The 17,096-nt window shown below is 39.3% G+C and overlaps 1 long non-coding RNA gene across 2 annotated transcripts in view; it reads right to left on the bottom strand.

The window, feature by feature from the left end:
* LOC144293725 (uncharacterized) overlaps positions 1–17,096 on the bottom strand; it is a 42,277-nt gene that overhangs the window by 12,690 nt on the left and 12,491 nt on the right. For both annotated transcript variants that reach the window (XR_013360956.1, XR_013360955.1), the window contains exon 2: positions 14,166–14,322. This is a non-coding gene — a long non-coding RNA (uncharacterized LOC144293725). The remainder of the gene's footprint in view (positions 1–14,165; positions 14,323–17,096) is intronic.

Genomic DNA, 17,096 nt, shown 5'->3' with positions numbered 1-17,096 from the left:
CATTTTCAGCACTTGAAGTATCCTTTGTTTTGCTATTATGAGTCTCTCTCAAGAGTTACGCATTCTTTGACAATAATCAGGGAAAAAGATACTGGATCACACCACCAAAACACTCACAACATATCTGAATTCAGAGCCTCCCAGCACAGGCCCAAATACCCTAGGTCTAAAGCCACACTTCACCCTTAATGCAAAGATCTACCTGGTGATTTTGCTTAATCATCAAAGGAGACTTTCCCCAAACCAATACTTCAAATTATCCCTTTGTTTTTGTTTTTCTTTTCCCCCATTCCCCAGAGGTTCTCAAGATCCTGGAGGTAATATTACAAGGTAAGATCTAAGATGGGTAAGAAGAAGGGAGGGTTTTGTTTGTTTGTTTTGAAATGCACAATGAAAATGAAAAATTTGTATTACTTCATGGCTAGTTTTCAGAAAGAACAAGCTGAAAATCTGGGAAACGATTCTCTTAAAAAAATAAACCCATGTGTATATACCCTCTTGGAGAGTTGCTTAACTCAGTTTGAAGATTGCTCCTTTGGGGAGATTTCTGTAAATTATGTCTTTGGTTGGACAAAAATAAATGTTTAGGTGAGACCACACACATCTGTTTTCTAGTCTAGTTTAAAGCCAGTAATCCTGGTGCCAGCATTTGACATTCCAATCTCCCCAGGCCTTCCAACTCTTATGATCTGTGCTTTGAAATTTTTATGTTAAAAGGCACCTGCCTAGCTCAGTGGGTAGAACATGTGACTCTTGATCTCAGGGTCATGAGTTCAAGCCCCATGTTGGGGGTAGACTATTTTTAAAATTAATTAATTAATTAAGGACCTCTTTCCATTAAAAAAAGATGTTAAAAAATTCTATGGTAAGATTTAATGTTTCTCTGAAGGTCAGAGAGAACCAATGACATTTTTTGACAAAAGGATTATGTGGCAAATTAGTGTTTTTGGAAGATTAATCTGACAACACTGTGTAAGCGGGCTGTGAGGGAAAGAATGTTGGGAGACCAGTTAGGAAGCTATTATATTTGTCCCTGAGGGAGGTCACAAGGACTAAATGGTAGGAGGAAACCAGAATGACATAGCTTCCTTCTTTTTATTTCTTCTTCCTTTCTTGTTAGTAGAACTTTTATTTGTATTTCCACATCTCACAGAGGATGACTCTATCCTTGGCTCAGGGACATACCCTGATTGGTCTAAGTCAGTCATGAGAATCCTATACTCCTTGACATTGATTGTTTTATTTTTCTAATTTTTAAAAATTTTTATGTATTTATTCATAAGAGACACAGAGGCAGAGACACAGACAGAGGGAGAAGCAGGCTCTGCATGGGGAGCCTGATGTGGGACTCCATCCCAGGACCCCGGGATCACAATCTGAACCAAAGGCAGACACTCAATCACTGAGCCACCCAGGTGCCCGATATTGATTGTTTTAGAAATGATCCTATGAGCCAGTTTCGGTCAATGAGATGTGAGAAGTCTGCTAAGGGACTTCTAGGACAGATTTTGTCATTCTTATTAGACATATAGGAAATCGTGTCCTCTCTTTGTCTGTACATTAGGGTGTCTGGTTGTGATGCCTAGAGCTCCAGCAACCATCTTACAACCAGAGGGCCTGAAGATCAAGAACATTCAAGATCCCCAATCATGAAAGAAAATTCAGTCTCTTTCTTATCGAATCACAGCATATTCTTTAATTAGATTTTTTTTTGTGTTTTTCTCATTAAAGAGAAACAAGAGAAAAAAAAACATTAGAGTAGATGCCCTATTTGATGATAATAGCCCTAGGTTTAGTATGTCAGGTTTTGTGCAGAATGCTTGCATGTTGTTGCCAGTCCTCTCAGCAACCCTGCCAGGGAGATATTGTTAGATTTACAGATGAGGAAAATACAGAATTAGATTAACTTATCCAAGGCCACAGTTAGCTAGAATTCTAAACCGAGTCTGCCTGCTACCAAGGCACATACCCATTTTGCCACATACCACTTTTAAAAATATATATTTTTTATTTATTTATTCATGAGAGACACAGAGAGGCAGAGACCTAGGCAGAAGGGAGGAGAAGCAGGCTCCCTGCAGGGAGCCCGATGCAGGACTCTATCCCAGGACCCCAGGATCATGCCCTGAGCCTAAGGCAGACACTCAACCACTGAGCCACCCAGGTGTCCTACCACTGACTTTTTTAAGGCAGAGAGTATAGAGTAGGAAGGCAATGGGCCTTGAAGTGTGTATACTTTTTAATGGAAGAAATCTGCAAAAAAGTCAGAAAAGTAGCACCCAAAGGTTGTTAAACCTGAAAGTTTATCACCACTATCCAGTCTCCAAAGTCACCTGGTTGACTTTGAGATGCTTAAACGTAGAGAGCACAGTCCCAAGGGAATATGATATTCCACTTCAGGAGCCATTTCATATTTACTAAAAATGTCTTTCCCCAAAAATACCATTGATGAAAGAGACCACTGTAGATGCAAACAGCCTTGGGACTGGAGATGTTGGTGGTCCGAGTTCTGTCCTTGACTTCTTGTCTTCTCGCTGATGAAACTCATCCATTTTCATGGCTTTTACTACTTCATATGCTGACAAGTCCCAAAAGTATAGCTATAGAACCATTTCCAGCTCCAGACATCACATCTCTTCATGGTGCTCCCATAGGCACCTCAAACACAATGTGTCTAAAATTGAGCTTATCATTTCACTCTCGCCTCAACCTGTTTTTCACCTTACATTCCCTCTATTGAGAAGTGCAATTACAGCCAACTGGTGGTTGAAAACTGGAATTTGTACATCATCCTCACAGTTTCCATCCTCTGTTCCAATGCAATTCTACTATCTAAACATCTCGCTAACCCTATGCTTCCAAAACTTCTTTTGCATCATGGCACACAACTTAAATTTGTGAAACTTGGACTTGATCTGACTGAAATAATTTATTTTTAGAGTAGTTTTTAAAAACCAGGGAATGAACACATAGGTTCATAGCTAACTCACAAAAACCAAGAGCATTTGGTTGTTGTGTTTAGGCCTCCATGCCCCTCTGGATCTAAGGTCTGAAGTGCTGGAGGGAACCCCCAAATTCCTCTCTTTCTCACCTCTCTTCTTTTCTGTTTTATTTTTCTCTTAAAGGTCAGCTTTCTCAGTTTCCCTACTCACTTAGGAAATAAGTGAAGGTGATTACACCTAATGGATGAAGTGGAAGTTTCTTAATACTAGTTCCATGGTCCCAAATGAAAGGGCTCATTGGCACAACTTGGATCAAGCAGTCATTCTTTGTCTAGTTGACTTAAAATTTTTTTCAGCGGTATTGAGGTATAATTAACAATTACAGTTTTAATATTACATGTATAATATGGCAATTTGACATATGTATACATAGTGGAAGGATCTCACCATCAAATTCACATCCATCACCTCGCATGTATACTTTTGTCGTGGTGGTTATCAAAAACATTTAAGTTCTACTCTCTTAGCAAATTTCAGCTATACAAAATAGTATTATCAACTATAGTCATCATTATATACTTTTGATCCAGATCTTATTCATCTCATAAATGAAATTTTGTACCATTTCACTAACTGCTCCCTATTTAACCTTACCTTCCAGACCCTGGCAATCACCATTCTACTCTTTATGAATTAAAACTTTTTGTTTTGTTTTTTAGACTCCACATATAAGTGATACCATGCGGTATTTACCTTTCCTTCTCTGGCTTGTTTCGCTTATCATAATGCCCTCCAGTTTCATCCATGTTATCATAAATGGCAGGACAAATGGATGTTGCTGAAGAAGTCTTATTATATATATACAAGGTTGCTCCCACTATCATTATGTGGGTGGAGTAAAAGGTAGAATTACTAGACAAGGCAGTGTTGTAATCAATCATGGAGAGAATCCATAAAAAATTAAGCCAGGATTGGAACACAGGACTCCAAGTCTTTGCAATTTCTCTACCAGACAGGGATAACTTTAGACAAAATGGCAACTCAGGAAAGTAGCATTCTTGCTGACCCCTTCTGTGTCCTGTGTTTATCATCTGTGTGCCTGGATTAGAAGGTGATTTGCTGGGCTCATTATCTTTGTCATGTAATCACATATACTTGTATTATAGAATACACAAGTTTGCCTTTGATTTTGTTATATATCAGCAAGAATAGACACATTTCCTCTTGGCACATCTTAAATGTGCCCTACATCCAAAAAGAAGCACTGAACAAATGATGCAAAAAGTCTTTTGGCCATTGTCTGTCTGGGCAGGGCAGGCTTGCTCAATACAAAGAACCTGTGCTTTGGAGAAAAATTCTAAAAATCTTGCTTTTAAATGCACTTCAGGTTTCAATAACTTTGTAATCTCAGGTAAGTTAATCAACCTCTCAGAGACTCATCTTTTTTCATATGCAAACTGGATATAATAATAGCACTTGCAGAATTGTTTGGGAAGATTAAATTAGACCATGTATATAAAGCACCCAGCAAATAGCAGGTACTAAGTAATAGCAATTACTATGATTCTTTGATTTTCAAAGGCAGTTTTCTTCTCAACTTTGCTCTTGTAAACCAGAAAAATACTACTAAACACATTCTGATTGTCTAATGAAAGAACAAGCAAGATCAGTCTTTCTTTGACTATGGAGGCCAAAAATTAGCTTAAAGGACTTCTGTGTTGGGCAGTCCGGGTGGCTCAGCAGTTTAGCACCGCCTTCAGCCCAGGGCGTGATCCTGGAGACCCAGGATTGAGTCCCACATCAGCCTCCCTGCATGGAGCCTCCTTCTCCCTCTGCCTTGTCTCTGCCTGTATCTCTGCCTCTCTCTGTGTGTCTCTCATGAAAAAATAAATAAAATCTTAAAAAAAAAAAAAAGGACTTCTGTGTTGACTATTACTTATCAGGCTGGCCATTGCCTCTCTGAAATACAGGGCCTGTTGATTCTGTTTTGCTGTGAGGCTGGCCACGTGCCACATAATCCAGAGCCACTCAAGTCACTGCCTGAGTTGTTCCCTACCCCTGAGATCAGCTCTGCTAGGAGGGTATCCATTGTAAGAGTCCTCACTTTGGCAAATAAAGTCAAGGCTTAAAATATAGAAGGTATTGACATTTACCATGGACCTAAATCCTCGCTCATCTTATTACTCACCTGGTCATTTCTGATGCCTTAAGTCCAAATCCACCCACACTTTACTATATAGAAAGATGATAGAATATAAAGTTCCCTACCAAAATAGATAGTGAAATGTAAAAGTTTCTCATTATAGAGATTTGAATCATTGGAGATTTCTCCCTTAAGAGTTGCCAGGACATGAGCTGAAATGAATAGATTTAGGGACTTGTGTTTGGAAGACTCGGGTGTTGTTAAGGAGTATGTCACAAAGTGGGAGCCTGGATTTCAGAGCCCATCTGGGGCACACATGTTGTTTACATCTATAACCACATAAAAGGTGATGAACAACCCAAGAAGGTTTTGCCAACAAATAGAAACATTTACCACACAGCAGTTGTAGTGGCCAAGATATTAAATACTGGCTGGAAATTAATGAATACATTTATAAAACTATTCAAATAGATTGGTTGATCTCATCAGAATTCTTTGATCTGGGATTCTGGCAGAAAAAAATCTAATTTTTCAAATAAATTGTTAAATTAAGAATATCTTCTATGAAAAATGCTGAATAAAGATAGATGATTGAACAAATATCTGTGTCCCTCCCCCAAATATTCTTTAAAATAGAAATAAAGAGATTTTTAAAAATTAAAAGGAGGAAATAATGATAGCAATGAGATTTTAGAAGCTGAAAAATAAGACAATTGTTATCTGATTTAGCAGATTGAGAAAGCTAAGTCCTAAACCAACAGAGGGGAAAACCAGAAAGCAACCCCTTCCCAGGATAGGCCACACCAAAGTACCCTCCCAAAGGCAGATTAGTTGACTGCCTCTCCCCAGTCCGACCAGAAGACTTGTGGTTTTCTTCTAAGGAGGGTATAATAAAGGTCCCTAAGCCAGAATTAGAGGCACTAAGTATGATTAAGATGGGAATACTATATTGAAAACAGAGAGATGTGAGAAAAAAGGTTTATATAATGAACTATTATGATCCCAGTCCACTTCCAGAATGCTGGCAGCTTGGGATAACCCACCCCCTGTAGACAGAAAAAGAGTCATTGTTTACCCATGGAAAACTTAAACAGACCAAGAAGAAAAGACCTAAGGACAATGACATCTCCTTCCACCCCCATATAAATGACCCATGCAGATCATCCTAAAGACTGAAATCCTAAAGTTTCATCCATGGCACAGAACCTCCCATCAGATCTAAAATATTACAGGATCACCAGACATCTGAAGAAAGTATCTACCAGGAAATATAGAGACAAAAAACACAACAAGAAACAGAAAACAAAAAACAAAACAAAACAAAAAAACTACAGAGGAAACAGAGACTATGGAGCAAACTAAAAGCTTAAAAAAAAAAAAAAGAACAGAGAAAGGCAAATATTAATGTCTTCAGAGAAATAAAATAGATATTACAAGAATTGACTGCTATAAAGAGAATCAGTAGAGGGGAAAAAAGAGCTCTTGAAAATTTAAGATATGGTAAAAGAATTAAAAAGCTTAACAGAAGGATTAAGGTGATAAAGTTGAGGAACTCTCAGAAAATAAAGCTGAGAGACAAAGAAAAGGATAAGAGGAAAAAGAGAGAAGACAACTGGAGAATTAGTCTAGAAGGCTCATTATGCTAGTAAATAGGAGTTCCAGAAAGAGAGCACAAATAAATAACGTGGAGGAATTCATAATAAATCAACAATTCAAGAAAACTTCCAAACCCAGGAGACACAAGCTGCCAGATTGATAGGGTCCAACAAATCCCTGGTGCAATGGTTTAAAACAGACTAACACCAACGCATAGGATTGTGAAATTTCAGAACCCTGGAGATAGGAGAAAATCCAACAAACTTTCAGCGGGGAAAAGCAGGTGTCATACAAAGAACCAGGAGTCTGAGTATTGAAAAACCGCATGAGGTGGTAATTATTAATTCATATAAGAGACAGAATATCACTTTAGTTTCTACCAAATAAAGTGGAACAGTAGGTAGAACTCTAGAGGAATAAATACTTGGGGAGAAATTCTCATTTGAAAACCTACATTTGTAGACCAGAAACTGAAAGCAAATGCTCAATGTTTGGAGTTGGATTGAGAAATACATTATGGCTAGGATTTCTTCTTGATCCTTGGATATCAACAAAACCACAATCATAATAGCTACCCTGGGCCAGGCATCTCACTAAGCACTTGTAACACGCATTATTAGCTTGTATACTCTTTTCTTTCTTTCTTTTTTTTTTTGGTGGGGAGGAGAGGGAGAGGGAGAGAGAGAGGGAGAGGGAGAGGGAGAGGGAGAGGGAGAGAAAATCTTAAGCAGGTTACATGCGGGGGAGGGGGGACAGGGCCCTCTCTCAGGGCCCTGATATCATGACTCTGAGATCATGACCTGAGCTGAGATCAAGAGTCAGATGCTTAACCAAGTGAGCCACAAGGGCACCCCAACATGTATACTCTTTATAAAAATCTAAATAGGCAGAAGTAATGACCACAATTTTACAGACTAAGTTATGCTAATTAAGTAATTTACCCAAGGTCACACAAACCTAGCATCTAGAATCCAAACTCCAAAACCCATTCTTTCAATGGCTATGCCATGCAGCCTTGGGGAATAAAGTTCATATTTAAATATTTCAGTCACAATTTTTATAATTGTTCCTGCCAACAGCGACTTCTTAGAGACAGCAAAACTATGTGTACCAGAACTCTATCTTATATCCTTATATTTTGAGAGAGAACAAAGAGGAAAGGTGGAGATTAACTGAAAACTATTACGAAGTAACATAGTCGTTCATGATTCTTCAGAAAAGAATATTGGGACGCCTGGGTGGCTCAGTGGTTGAGCGTCTGCCTTTGGTTCAGGGTGTGATCACTGAGTTCTGAATCGGGCTCCCTGTGGGGAGCCTGCTTCTTCCTCTGCCTGTGTCTCTGCTATTCTATGTTTCTCATGAATAAATAAATAAAATTTAAAAGAAAGAAAGAAAGAAAGAAACAAAGAAAGAAACAAAGAAAGAAAGAAAGAAAGAAAGAAAAGAAAAGAAAAAAGAAAAGAAAAAAGAGAAAAGAGTATCTTGGTTAGCTAGCAGGATTTCTAGGAAAAATTTTAAGAAAAGGAAAGCCTCAGAGATAAGGGTCCAGAAGAGAGTAGCAATATTTCAGGTTTAGCTGGCCTACCACTCAATTGCTCAGTGGTATTAATGCCCAAACTATAAGAGTGTTTTGCACAAGCCTTTTATAAGTTTGCCTGGCAGCCATTTTCATATACACAACCGCCCCCCCCCACCGCATACTGAATTTTCCACATTAATGTGCTTCCATTGTTCTCAGTTGGGCCTGCAGTAACTTTAGCCCTCTTCCAGATGTTTCCTGACATCAGCATCCAAGATGTGCTGGCCAGCTGTCTTTAAAATTGCAGGAACTCTGTGTTGTGTGCATTAGTTATGCAAATGGCAAAGCAAGGAAGAGAGGCCAATGTAGAGGAAAAAAAAGAACCCGGGGAGGGATTGGACCAGGACTTTACTGGCACATGTAATGTAGGTAGAAAGCCAAAATAGCAAGCTGTCTTTGATCAAAACCCCCAGCAGCCTTCACCACCACTCCCTACACCGAAAGGTCAGTGTCCTCAGTTCCCAGGTCAGGACTGGATTTCTGGAAGTTTCCTCACTCTGTTTTGGTGACTTAATAGATCCACACTGAATACCCACAGATCTACCAACCCTTTAACCAGTTTCTCCTTTGCTCTAATTTCTCAACTGAAAAATATCTGCATAGACCAGAGAACAATTCCCCAATGTGTAGTCTTCAGTAAATTAATAGATGTCTCACGAAAAAAAGGGTTGGGCAGTCAAATGAGTTTAGAAAAACCTGGGTTAAACAAAGTTAAGCAATTCTCTTTCCCAAATCTCAGGGCCTCTGATACGCTCACGGGCACTGGCACTGTCAGAGGGAACCAGTTTTCAGAAGACTGAGTCCCCCAAGAAAATGCTGGACAACGGGCGATGTGGCTTCTCAGCCCCAATCACCTTCTCAGATGCCAAACTAACCACCTACTGGATAGTTCTGCATAACACACACATTACTGAACTCACAATCGCCTCTTCCACTTGCTCAGGCTCCAGCTTCCCTTTCTTGGGTAATGGCAGTACCATCACCATCCTCCTAGGGCAGTCATCCGTCATGTTTCCTTTGTCCTCATCTTTCCCGTCCCCCATCGAATCCACCCTGCAGGAAAGGGTTACTGCTTTATCTTCCTAGCTCCTCCGTGGGCACAGATCAGCAGCCTCAGACATGCATCCCTAGCTGATGCCCAAACTTTCCTATTTGGTTCACTCAGGAACTGTACCTGAGCTTGTCAATGACTGAGCCCAGGCCTTCTTTACCCAATGGGCAGGCAGCCTTTTAAATTCTCTGTTCCTCTGAACAATTAGAGAATCACAGTGTTCTCAGCCCCATTATGATGGGTTCCTTGTCTTAGTTTTTCATATTTTTGTTTGGTTTTATTGGTCGGTTGATTTTTATCAGTTTGTTTTATTTTTAATTGTGGTCAAATGCACATAACATAAAATTTAGCATCTTAACCATCTTTAAGCGTATAGTTCATTGGCTTTTAAGCACATTCATGTTGTGGTACAACCAACCCCAAGAACTCTTTTCATGTCGTAAAACTGAAACTTTGTACTGATTAAACAATTCCCAATTTTGCTCTCCCCCTCAGCCCCTACTATTTTCTACAACCACCATTCTGCTTTGTCTCTAAATTTAACTACCCTAAGAACCAGTATTATGTACCTCATTCAGTATTTGTCTTTTTGTGACTAGCTTATTTCACTTAGTATAATGTCTTCATAGTTCATCTATGTCAGAGCATGTGTCAGATTTCTTTCCTTTTTAAAACTAAATAATATTCCATTATGCATGTATACCACAATATATTTATCCATTCGTCAATGAACACTTGGGTTGTGTCTACCTTTAGCTGTTGTTTATAATATTTCTATGAATAGGGTGTACAAGTGTCTCTTTGAGACCCTGTTTTCAATTCTTATGGATGTACACCCAGAAGTGGAATTGCTGGATTACATGGTAAATCTATCTTTAATAGATTGCAACCTAGGGTAGATTACTTAACATCTGTGTTTTGGTTTTCTCATCCATAAAATAGATTTAATTATAGCACCTATGTTGTAGGGTTTTTGTTAAGATTAGAAGAATTAATAGCTGCAAAGCACTTATAAAACATTATAATTATCCCTTTTTAACAAAAGAAGAATGTGAGGCATAAAGAAGTTAAGTAACTTTCCCAAGTTCTCATGTCTCCTAAGGAGCAGAGCCAGGATATTAACCCAGGCTCAGGGCTGAAGTCTGTTCTCTTAACTACTGTGCCAAAGTGATTTCACTTCCCAGTTCTAGGACACTTTTACAAATGAACTCCACCTAAGCTGATTATGTACTGATTCACCTATAAGGGCACAGTTTGAGAGGAAAACTAAGGAGGGTAGGGGAGGGAGCCCTACATACCAGAAAAAAAGAACCACCAAAATCTTGATATATACTGACAAAAGTATAGGAGATCAGTAGTAAAATCACAACAAATAATTCTATTATTATTAACATGACTTGTTAGAAGTGATAATAAACCAAGTAGATTCACTTCTGTTTATTTTGAGCTGCCAGGTGTCAGCAACTTGTAGGGGGTGTGTCTATGAGTAGGGTTGGGGGTGTGAGGGGGGTATGTGTGCTGGGAAGTGGGGGGACATGATTGTGCCCAAACTCTACCCATCTCACCAGCCACGTGACACTCACTATGTAGTTATTTCTCATTCAATAAGATGAGTTATTTCTCATCTTAGGGGTTTATATGAAGGCCATTTTCATAAGAAATAAATGCCTAAAGTGAAGGGAAAAGGATGTGTTATAATAATGTCTTACAAATAAATCACAGCTTTAAGCTCAGTACTTATGTTTCTTTATAGCAATGCTTCTAAAAAAAAACACACACATAGAAGTAGCTAACAAGTTTTCTGGCAACCCTGCTTATCGCATGGGGAAATTACACAAAACAATTAAGTAAGTGACTTGTTCAGAAAGACTTAGTAATACACTCTAGGCTTTCATGAAGATGAGCTCATGGATAAATTTGGTGATGTAGTCATTCTGAATGAAAGTGGTTCAGCTTGGCCAGATGTTTCATTGAGAGCCACAAAAGGCTGTGCAGTTACACCCAAGAGAGCTACAAGATGCGTTTGTTTTGTGAGAGACGGGCCCTGGAACTTGCTATTTTATCTCCTAGAGGAAAATCTACCTCAGAGCCTGGGCGTACACAACGTGACCACTAGTTCTATCCTTCGCAGCCTTCTCCCCCTCAACTTTGCCAGCTGGGCTTCCATCCAGATCATTCACTGACCCTGCTCTAACCCAGGTTACCAAAACCCATCTCTAACAGTCACTTCTGGTTTTCTTCTCATCTGCCCTTTCAGCAGCACCAGCCAACCAGTCTCTCTTGCTTAAAACATTTTCTTCTCTTGGCTTATTTTTTTTTTTTTGAAAGATTTTATTTATTCATGAGAGACAGAGGCAGAGGTACAGGCAGAGGGAGAAGCAGGCTCCCTGTGGGAAGCCAGATGCAGGACTTGATCCCAGGACCCCAGGATCGCAAGCAGACCCAAAGGCAGATGCTCAGCCATTGACCCACCCAGGCGCCCCTCTTCTCTTGGCTTCTGTGGCACCCCTTTTCCTGGTTTTCTAACTACTACGTAGGCTGCTGTTTCTCAGTCTTCTCTGACAACTTCCTTTCCATCTGTCTGACCTCTTAACGATGGCGGGTCCTACAGCCCACAGGGATTTCATCTAGTGCCCAGCTCACAGCTCTTCAGGCTCTCTTGCTGTTTCTATAACCGATTTATACTGGCTCGGTCTAGAACGCTCTTCTTCTAGGTATCCACAGAGCTAACTTCTCACTTCTTTGAAATCTTAAAAGTTCACCTTGTCAATGAGGCCTCTCTGACTTCCCTTTTTAAATCACAAACCAGCTCCACCCTCACAATCCTAATCCTCGTCTTCCCTTTTTTATAACACTTGTCATCTTCTAAGATAATTATTATTTTTCCTTTAAAAAAAGATTTTATTTATTTGACAAAGAGAGAGAGAGAGAGCGAGCACAAGCAGGGGCAGAGGGAGAGGGAGTAGCAGGGAGTCCACTGCGGGACTCAGTCCCAGGACTCTGGATCATGACCTGAGCCAATGGCAGACACCTTCGGTTGACTGACCCACCCAGGCGCCCCACCTGCTAAAATAATTATGTATTAAATCTAAAATCTAACCACCCTCTAGTCTTTCACAAAAGGTCCCTCCCTGCAGTCTACCTCTCTGACCTCCTCTCCTGCCATTCTCCTCATCACTCCTCCAGTTCGGTTTCTTAACAGCAAAGTAAGCTCCTCCCCAGCAAAAAGCCTAGACTTCTGCTATCCTCCACACCTGTCTCAGATTTTCAAATGGCTCAGACCTTATTAGGTAGGTCTCCGTTCAAGGTCACTCGGCAGAGAGGCCTCCTCTGACCATTCAGTCTAAAGCGGGCTTCCCAGTTACTCTATTTGTTTACTTTATTTTCCTCATACTATTCAGTGGTCTTTGAAAGCATATTATTTATGCTTATTTGTTTGTTTGTTTATTGTTGCTTACTTACTGTCTGCCTCCCTAACCAATACGAACTTCCTATTGTATTCTCGGTGCTCGGCAGTGTCCATCATGCCATAGGTGCTCCGTTTATATGTCTTGATTGAATAAATGCTGAATGAGGTTGAAGTAATAGGCAAGAAAAGGGAAGGAGAGGAAGGCAGGATTTTATTTTGTTTTTGTTTTAAATCTTGAACTATTGGGAACTTTGATAGGGAAAAGGGAAGAAGGACTGAGCAAAAACACTAATAATTCATTCCCCAAGTCAGATTTTTCTCCTAGCCACAGCTTTCTTTATGTTCAGTCCTCAATTGGGCATTTCATCAGCATTATCTTTTCCTGAATCCACAACAATTCCTGTGTTGTGATAGGATATGACCCCATTTCTTGACCACTCAGGGTGAGTGTTTTAGTTGCTGATAAAAATTTGTATCAGGAGGAAAAGCAAAGGCGCCTGGCTGGCTCCTGTGGTAGAGTATGTGACTCTTGATATTGGGGTTGTGAGTTTGAATCCCATGTTGGGTGTGGAGATTACTTAAAAATTTAAAGATCTTAAAAATAAAAAAAAAGGAAAAATAAGGGTTCCCTGCACACTTGGAATTGTGTACTCCACCTTCACATTCTTGAAACTTATGAATAAGACATTTTTAAAAATTTGACATTAGTTAATATGAGGCCAATCCAAAGCTAATTCCTTTTTTTTTTTTCCAAAGCTAATTCCTATAACATAGTAACAACCCTAGGTTTCCTGACTGTATTCACTACTCTAAGCCATAACTGAAATGGCAAAATAATTAACTGATAATCACTACCCAATTTACCACTAAGGAGGATGAGAAGTATTTTAGAACCAATTACACTTCAGGACAATACACATGGTATTTTGTTTAATCCTCAGAATAACTCTCAGAGGTATACGTTATTACTGGGTGATTGCTGATGTGGAAATTGAGGCTCAATCAAATCACAGTATCTGTTCAAGGTCATGCTGTCAAAGAGTAGGGAAGGGAGGGGTCTGATGCCTAGGGCTACATTTTCCCCTCCACCCACACTGCCTCCCAAGCAAACATCCAGATTTGACATATCCTGTGAATGTGAATGACTACTCTGGTGAGCAGGGTATGTGGGTAGGGTAATACACAATTCCCAGGTTATCCACAGGGGATCAGTTCCAGTAACCCTAGTGGAGGCCTATGCTGCAGATGGTACCAGACCCTATATATATTTTGCCTTTTCCTCTATGCAAACACCTGTAATAAAGTTTAATTTATAAAGTAGGTACAGTAAGAGATTAATAAATAACTAGCAATAAAATGGAACAATTATGATGGTATACTGTAATAAAAGTGATGTCAACACAATGTCTCTTCTCCCTCAAAACATCTTATTGTGCTGTACTCACCCTTCTTCTTGCAATGATGTGAATGACAAAATGCCTAGGATGAGATGAAGCGAAGCGAAGTGATTGAGTTAGGCTACTGTTGACCTTTTGCTGATTCCTTGGAAGGAGGATCATCTACTTCCCAATCTACTTCCCAACCATGGTTGATCACAGGTAACTAAAGCCACAGAAGATGAAACTGTGTATAAGTGGGGGACTGCTGTGCTGAAGAATGAGAAGGGGTCTGGAACTTATGATTTGGGGTTGGGTTGGAGTTGGGGGAATCGAAGTTCAGAATATATTTTCCCATGTACTTGGTATTAATTTAAAAATATATTTCATATTCAAATATTTGAGCAAAAAAAAAAAGCTTTTCACACATCAGCCATTAGCAATACAGGACAATGGTCCATGCCAATTCTAAAAAAATGGAAAACAAAGAAAACTGATTTTCCTCTAATGATGTATATCTTTAATTTTTAAATCTATCAATTTATTTAACTTCTCTGAGGCAGGTGTCCATCTCATAAAGTGGAGATGTATTTCAAGAGAGTGTTGGGAGATGGATGAATGAATATGTATAAATAAAGAGCTGTACAAATATTAATTTCTCTTCCCATTATTTATACTAATCACAAAAACAGTTAAAGTAACAATAACAAAGAATGGGGATCCCAGAGGAGACTGCAACATATTTAACTAGGAATGTTTCATTTTGTTTTGTTTCAGGTAGAGGTAAGGCTGGGAGCTTCACCAACGTTTATAGCATTGTTGTCCTAGGGATATTGGTCCCAAGTTTGCTTACAAAGAAAACGACAAAACATTGAGCAAAACAATCTTTTTATCCAGTGAGGGCTATTTGTGTTGAATTTAGAAACTACCAGTTGTGATACTCTGAAGTCTCTCATCCCTTCAGCTAAATCTGATCATAGTTTCAAAGGAACAAAAAGATTAAAAACAATCCTAAGAAATTTAAAACTACTCTAAACATACTGTGATTGAAGGATGGTGCAAAGGTAAATAAAAATATTCTTATTAGGTATTAGAGAAAAAAAAGATATTCTATGTATTTGGACTTTTACATTTTCTCTTGGAGCTATTTACTTATTGATGATTGAGACCCAATTTCTCACAGTAAACAAAAAATCCTATTTTATTTTTTTAATTTAATTTCTAGATTTCTTTTTTTAAAAGACTTTATTAATTTATTTGATAGAGAGAGACAGAGCACAAGCAGGGAGAGAGGCAGGAGAAGCAGGCTCCCCATCAAGCAGGGAGCCCAAAGTAGGCTCAATCCCCAGACGCTAGGATCATGACCTGAGTGGAAGGCAGATGCTTAACCGACTGAGCCACCCAGGCACCCCCAATTCCTAGTTTTCTTAATATCCACAATATTCTATAAATGAATAAATGTCTATCTGAGTTGTTCCAAATGTGAAGTTTAGGATAAGTTCACAAGAGTTAACAGCTTTAGAAAATGAAAATTTCTCAAAAGGGAAGCTCAACAACAAATAAAATCCTAAGGGGGGAAAAAAACTATAAGAGTACTTTCACAAGCATCAGAGCAATGTTAACTTGACTCTTTTAAGAAATGGCCTTCTTGTTAACATATCTCATAGAGGTAACCTACTTTGCAATTTTATGGCGCTTCTGTCCCCTTTTATTTTTTATTTATTTATTTTTTTTTCTTTTTTAACTTTTATTTATCTATGATAGTCACACAGAGAGAGAGAGAGAGAGAGAGAGAGGCAGAGACACAGGCAGAGGGAGAAGCAGGCTCCATGCACCGGGAGCCTGATGTGGGATTCGATCCCGGGTCTCCAGGATCGCGCCGTGGGCCAAAGGCAGGCGCTAAACCGCTGCGCCACCCAAGGATCCCTTCTGTCCCCTTTTATTTATTTTTATTTATTTTTATTTTAAAGATTTTATTTATTTATTCATAGACACAGAGAGAGGCAGAGACACAGGCAGAAGGAGAGGGAGAAGCAGGCTCCACGCAGGGAGCCCGATGTGGGACTCGATTCCGGGTCTCCAGGATCACACCCCAGGTTGCAGGCGGAGCCAAACCTCTGCGCCACCGGGGCTGCCCTTCTGTCCCCTTTTAAAGCAGTTTCACTTCTATCCTACTTTATAAGCTTTGAAGGCTAGACTAACGAATAGAATTTTAGAATGTCTTTAGCCTAAAAACAATGAAAAGTTAACAAGAACAAAAAAGATTATGAACTGATTGTTTACAAGGACGATTCTTTTGATTGTACAGATTGATAAAGGGTGGTGGGACTGCCTCCTGAGTAATCCTTACTTTCTGATTCTGATGGGTGGGTTGAACGAACCAGCCACAGGAAAGATGTCAACTGTGAGGAAGAGCAAAACGGAATTGTTCCTTTAAGCTTCTACAAGGTGCTGGAGCAAATCCAGAGGAGAAAGCTTTGCTGTGGAGGGAAAAAGGATTCTATCCTGAGATTTATGATATCTGCCCTCTGGTGCCCAAGAGGTGAAGGACAGGGTGACAATTTTCACATAACCCGTATGTAAATATGAAACTAGTTGAATGACTTTAATTTCCTGAGTAGGTGTGAGGAAGAGGTAGTGGAAGAGGATATTCACAGTTGAAGGTAAAGACATAAAAATTCATACATTTGGAAGGTCTGACTTAAGTGGAGATTTAGGAAAAGACTGTAGAGTACCTTAGGAGTATTCAGACCTTTCCTAAGCATTTATGTTTTTCTCCAAGATTTTATATCACTGTTACTAAAACAAGTAACATTATTACGCTCATTTTTGAAAGAACAGAAATTGTTATATTATGAAAGCTGGATTTGTATGAAAAAATAAGTGAACAGCAGTCCAGGGGTGGTAATTAAACAAAATTCTATCCCTAAAATTCCTATTCAGGAAAACTGGATCATTAATCCCAAAATACCATAAAATTGTTTACTCTTTTATTTGATG

The sequence above is a fragment of the Canis aureus genome, chromosome 22 (assembly GCF_053574225.1).
Source record: "Canis aureus isolate CA01 chromosome 22, VMU_Caureus_v.1.0, whole genome shotgun sequence".
NCBI classification, from domain to species: domain Eukaryota; kingdom Metazoa; phylum Chordata; class Mammalia; order Carnivora; family Canidae; genus Canis; species Canis aureus.
This window is presented reverse-complemented; position numbering and strand designations above follow the sequence as displayed.